At 30.1% G+C, this 6,000-nt stretch overlaps 1 long non-coding RNA gene across 2 annotated transcripts in view; it reads right to left on the bottom strand.

The window, feature by feature from the left end:
• LOC145283526 (uncharacterized) overlaps window positions 1-6,000 on the bottom strand; it is a 169,325-nt gene that overhangs the window by 77,705 nt on the left and 85,620 nt on the right. Inside the window, exon 1 of one of the 2 annotated variants that reach the window (XR_013868628.1) lies at window positions 5,627-5,974. The exons of the other annotated variant lie outside the window; for it this stretch is intronic. This is a non-coding gene — a long non-coding RNA (uncharacterized LOC145283526). Of the gene's footprint in view, window positions 1-5,626; window positions 5,975-6,000 lie in introns of those variants that run through there. 2 annotated transcript variants of the gene reach the window in all.

The following is a 6,000-nucleotide window of genomic DNA, read 5'->3' as shown; positions in this document are numbered from 1 at the left end:
TTTTTTAAAAATGTTAAAACGAACAACAACAAAAAATCTATCTTGCGTTACGAAAAAGAGAAACGTTAACTGGAAAATGTGACGCGCTTAACATTTAAGGCTTAAACTGTTAGCTAAACTGGAGAGTGAAACACGGAATGACAAGAGAGGAAACGATGTTCTATAAATAGAGAGACAAAATAGTATCACGATCGAATATTTCGTTTAAAATAGACTCGAGTTGAAGTATAAATATAGAACTATCGAAATAGAAGCTAGAATAGTGAGTCATATTATATATATATATATATATATATATATATATATATATATATATATATATTATCGATGAGATGAGGCCATAAAAATAGCAAAATTGATCCACTCATTTTTTTAACTAACGATGCAAATAGATTCCAGAGTTAAATTTGGCCATCCAGGCAGACATACAATAAAACATGTAGTTCAGCTGATTCAGAGAGGTCCAGGAGGAAGCAAGCAAAAAGGATGAAGATAGATGCGTGCGATGCCATATTTATCTATATCGATTATTTTTGGAGAATCCTAAAAGTGGTTGAAAACGGCGAGGAGCGAGCGCGGTGATCAGGAGTTTTAACTATGCCAGATTCTAACAATAGCAAAGCACAAAAGACGAATGGATAGACATATAGAAAGAGATAAATAATGAGAATATTTATGTGATGAAAACACACACACATTAGTGATGGGACGATTTTAATATTTTTCACGATTCCGATACAAGTACAGATTCTTTTCTAATTTCCCCGATTCTAATTCTTTTAAAACCTCTAAATATTTACTTAACTTATAGAGTTGTAGAAAAAAATAAATAAACAAAAAAATTCATTAAAAAATTTATCACAAATAAAGGCAGTATGAATTACGTTTCTATCTAACTGGATAAGTTTTTGTTTATGTTTTAACTTAAAGCGTTTATTATTTAATTAAACATCAGTAGTGTCAAGTTAGAATAGGAAAAAACGACATTTGGCGAGTCTCGTTAATCGCTCAAAAATCGAAAATTAAAATATTAGTAGAAACGTATCCAATAAATGTCGCCAATCCTGTGAAAATGTAATGTTCTACCAGTATTTTATTTAATTTTCGATTTTTGAGCAATTGCCGAGACTTTTTGGATAACAGTCTTGATGTCGACGATTTCTTTGTTGTTCTAACCTAAGACTCAACACTTGTATTTCAAACTAAAATGCTTTCAAACAATTAAAACAACAGCAATAAAATAAAAACGTAGGTAGAAAAATAACTAATCTTGTCTTTGGTAACTTTTATTTGTTATATATTTGTTTCAAATGACAAGTTTAATGAAGTTGGGTTTCCGGCTTCAGAGCATATATACTGGTTTGTTGAATCCAAATGATCAAAGAATTAGTCTAATCATGATTTTTGTTGATTTATTTTATTTTGGCGAACGCTTATATTTTTCATTATGGGTTGAAAAACGCATGTAACGACTAAATGGGAATTCGTAGGTATTACAACACAATCTCAAGTTCCATTTATTGTTGAGTTGTCTCCCCCTTTTTTTAAAGATCGTTTTCAAAATGGCGAACAAGACTTCGGTTACTCATAAAATTTGATTTTATTTAAAAATAAGCTACTTGCGTGATTTTTTTGGAATATGATATATTCGTTTTGTCACAGCTACGTACATCATACAGATTTCTCTTTATTTTTATTTTAATATAAGGAGAATTCTGGAAAACAACATTTTCCGTGATATGTAAAAACGATTTCGTGTCATATCCAACCCTTGTAGGAAGGGGGATAAATTGGAACTCGATTGCGTGACGTTGAAAATAAATAAATGCACTAAACGTTACTGTATGATAAAGATGGCCATTGATTTTATTTTATGATAATCCTAGTTATGGGGACTCCCTATTTTAGTAGCACGTCTCCCCCTCTCCTGCCAAAGTAACTGCTTTTAATTTTTGGAAAAAAAAAGTATTGATTTTTAAAATCAATATCAATTTACTGAATACGATCTTCTAAAAATTGTTTGACTCAAACTTTTTAACTTGGAATTATTTTTAAATGCAAGAGTGGACATTTTGTAGTATAGCTAACAGAACGAAAAACTTGTGAAAAAGCAAATATACAACAAAAAATTGACTGTTACCAAAGGCATAAATAAGCTACTCTTCAGTCTTCCACCTACCTGGATAAGTTTTTTTTTATGGTTTAACTTATTTTGAGGCGTTTATTTATTTCAAAACACAATTAGTGTCGAGTGCTTAAATTAGAATGAGAACAAAATGGCTGACATTAGACTCATCTGGAGAATCTCGATAATCGCTCAAAAATCGATGATTAAACAATGCCCTGATGGGCTTTACACTACATTTATTTTTAATGTCACAGTGACATTGGATGGGTTTCTATCAGTATTTTAATTTCGAATTTTGAGCGATAATCGAGACTCCCCAGTATAACTGGTAAAGTAAATTGCATGCAGCTAACTGCATTGTAGCTACCTAACTTCAAAGGATTATATCGTATATAAAAAAGAATACTTTGAAGTGGAAACAAAAGAAAGGAAACCATACTTAATATATTCTTTCATTAGTTAATGAAGGATAAATCCTTCTAAACTTTGTTCATCATAAAACTCTAACGATTGATTCTACCAGTTTAATTTTTGATTTTTGGATGATTATCGAAACTCCCCAGATGACTGTCTTGCAACAATCATTTTGTTCTCGTTTTAACTTAAACACTCGATACTACTTGTGTTTAGAAGTTAAACACTCTAAAATAAGTTAAACCACAAAAACTCTTATCCAAGTAGGTAAAAGAGTATTTACTAATTGATATTGCCTTTGGTAGCAATTGTTAAACGTTTGCTTTTTTTTTTTTTTTTTTTTTTTACCACCTTTTTAAATTTTGCTGTCTGTAACTACAAAATACCCTGTAATAAAGCAACTTGCATACACCTGTTAACTTTAAATGATTCTCTCGCATAAAACACGTTTAAAATCAAGATTTAGTCTGTCATCGGTCAAGAAAGGATAAATTCTTTTAGAAAGAGGCAATTTTTATTTTTCGTTTCAATCCAGAGTGCCCCATATCTTTTAAGGCGTTGGATCTCTCACACGCATAGACACACATGAAAAACTGACCTTGTGTCTAACTTTGCCCTCGTGGTGAAGCAAGTAAATAGAAACCAGAGAAAGAAAACTGTGGACATTACAAAAGGTGGTTCAAAATTGAGCAAAAGAAAAACACCGAAGAATATATATATATAAATGCACCGTTTCAGCTTTTTTTGTTTTAAATTCTTTTTTTTTCTTCTTTTTTTTGAGTAAAAAGAATGCGTATGCACTATGCAACTGCAAGCGGTTGCACATTTATTTTGCGTGAGTGAGAATTTTATTTTTACATTCAAAATTGATCCTGGACTGCTAGCAACAAGAGAAAAAGAGGGAAAAGGACGAATTAACTATTGTATTGTCGTCAGCAGACGTTTAAGAAAATTAGATTGGAGCATTTAAACAAGAAAAACAAAAATAAACTAAAAATCTGTTGCAAGTTTTTTTTTCTCTCTTCTCCTTTACATTTTTGGCGACCAAATGGACATTGCTATTGATTTAAAAAAAAAAAAAAAGTTTTCTCTTGGCCAGATTAATGAATTTTATTTGAATTTATTTTTAGGATCAAAAAACGAGAAAAGAAAACACGCACAAAATCGTTTTGTGGACATAAGTAGTCATTTATAACTTATGTCTCAAATACTGCGTGGGAGCGAACGTAAAAAAAAAGTTGAATATTAGTAAAATGGGCGCAAAAAAGAAAGAAAAAAATCACAAGGCGGCAATTCCAACATGCAAAAAACAAGGGGGGGGGGTTAGACGCTTAAAAAAAAAGGGTCTTGCATTATGTTGAGCAATAACAATCACAGAAACGATACTGCTTCCTTTTCCAAAAAACCAAATTGATGTTTTAAGCGAGAATATATATATATATATTACATACACTTTTAGTAATTATTGTGCGCAACAATGCCAAGGTCCGTTCATTTCGGTAGATAAATTATACAGCGACCGCGGGCGCTCAAATGATCGTTTCCACTTCCTTCCTTATATATATATATATATATATATATATATATATATATATATATATATATATATATATAACGATAATCGATATAACTAATAAATTAAATAACACTAATTTACGTTTTATTAAAAATAAATAAATAAAAATAAACGATATATACACACAACAATAGCACATACTTAAAAGGGATCTGATCTTAGGTTCATCGGAAAAATCATTAAAAAAATTCAGCAAAATGGTGGTAAAAACCCCTAACCCAAGATCTTTTTGTATGTGCAATATCTATTGTCTTGATTCGGCTCTGTTCAGATTCAGAAGTTGATTTTTTTGTACTTATGCAGAAGCAGAACACGAACCGTGCTGAAATAACAGTATTATTTAGAAACCTATTCTTAACACAGGGAGGGTGGGCGTCTTGTAACTATTCTATACTTTCATCAGAAAATTAAATAAGATACCGTAAAAATAGCATGGTAATTTTCATATATATATATATATATATATATATATATATATATATATATATATATATTATAGATACAATCAACATGGTACCGTAAGCCCAGATCAAATATATACCTAAAAAAATTTTTTTGATAAATAATTAACAATTTTTTATTCGATCTTAAACTTATGGTACCATGTCGATTTGACCCGATCTTCTCTTATAACATTAATAAATATAATGCTCTTAAATAATTGAGCACTCTATGGGATTTCTTTCTATTAGACGAAACCAAATATATATATGTAATATGCATGCGCATGTACGACCTATAAATTAAAATATGACTAATTTCATCTTGCATAAAATCAAACAGAATGAATGAAATACAACTAGGATTGAATTTAAGCAATCTGACGATAAAGAAATGAAAAAGTGTGTAGCTTTTAAAGAAAACAAATAATTATATTAAATTATTTTATTAAAGAAAACAAATAACATCTAAAAGAAAAATAAATCGATATGAGAAATTTAAGAAACTCAAAAAGGGATTTCCCGTTGTTAAATTTAAATACATGAATATATTTAGAGTCGTCATCATCAATATTATTATTATGAAGTCTGGGCTATAAGAGCTTCTTTAACATTCTTCAGCTGCGCAAAGCAAACTGTAGAATCGAGGAATAAAAATTAAAAAAAAGAGGAAAATATCGTATCCCACACAGTCGAAGTCATTTTTAAAGAGATGTGAATAAAAGTATTATATGAATTTCATGACAGAAATATGGCATGAATAGCGTTACATATTAATTCCAAAGATATGCCAGATAGTAATATTAATTAAAATCAGACATTTTAAATGATATATATATATGTATACATAAAAAAAAGAAAACGAAAGCATGCAACAGCGATATTCCCCGTACAAGACCGTCACGTACCGATCGTATAAAAAAGTGGATTTTCTCCGTGTTAAGAAGAAATCTTTCTTAAATAAAATAGTGCATTAAATGGGCAAGAGAATTTCTTTTAAGAAGCAATTAAATAAGATCGGGTTTTAAATACTTTTCATTTATAGAAAATGAGAAAATCCTGACAAACCTTGAACACTTAAGGAACGCAAGTCGAAGGCTTCTTTAGCAGACAGGATGAAACGGAGTTGTTAAAGCAGCAGCAGTTGGGTTTTTTTGTTTGTTTTTGGTTGGGTTGTTCTTATTATGTGTTCCAATTGTAAGAATTAGCAGTTTCTTACATCATCAAATAAATAATAAATCGAAAAATATAAATATACTGAATTAAAAATGCCTTGGAGCGGTTTTTTTCTTTTTTTTAATTCAATGTATATTTCTTGCTACTGTCAGAGAAGAAGCCTTTTAAAAACACGCTCGCTCTCTCTCTCTCGCTCTCTCTCTCTCTCTCTCTCTCTCGCTCTCTCTCTCTCTGTCTGTCTCTGTAAAATAAATGTTACTCTCTGT

The sequence above is a fragment of the Euprymna scolopes genome, chromosome 8 (genome assembly GCF_053919585.1).
Source record: "Euprymna scolopes isolate OS-2025 chromosome 8, ASM5391958v1, whole genome shotgun sequence".
Taxonomy (NCBI): domain Eukaryota; kingdom Metazoa; phylum Mollusca; class Cephalopoda; order Sepiida; family Sepiolidae; genus Euprymna; species Euprymna scolopes.
Note: the sequence above shows the minus strand (reverse complement) of the source record. Positions and strands in the feature narration are given on the sequence as shown.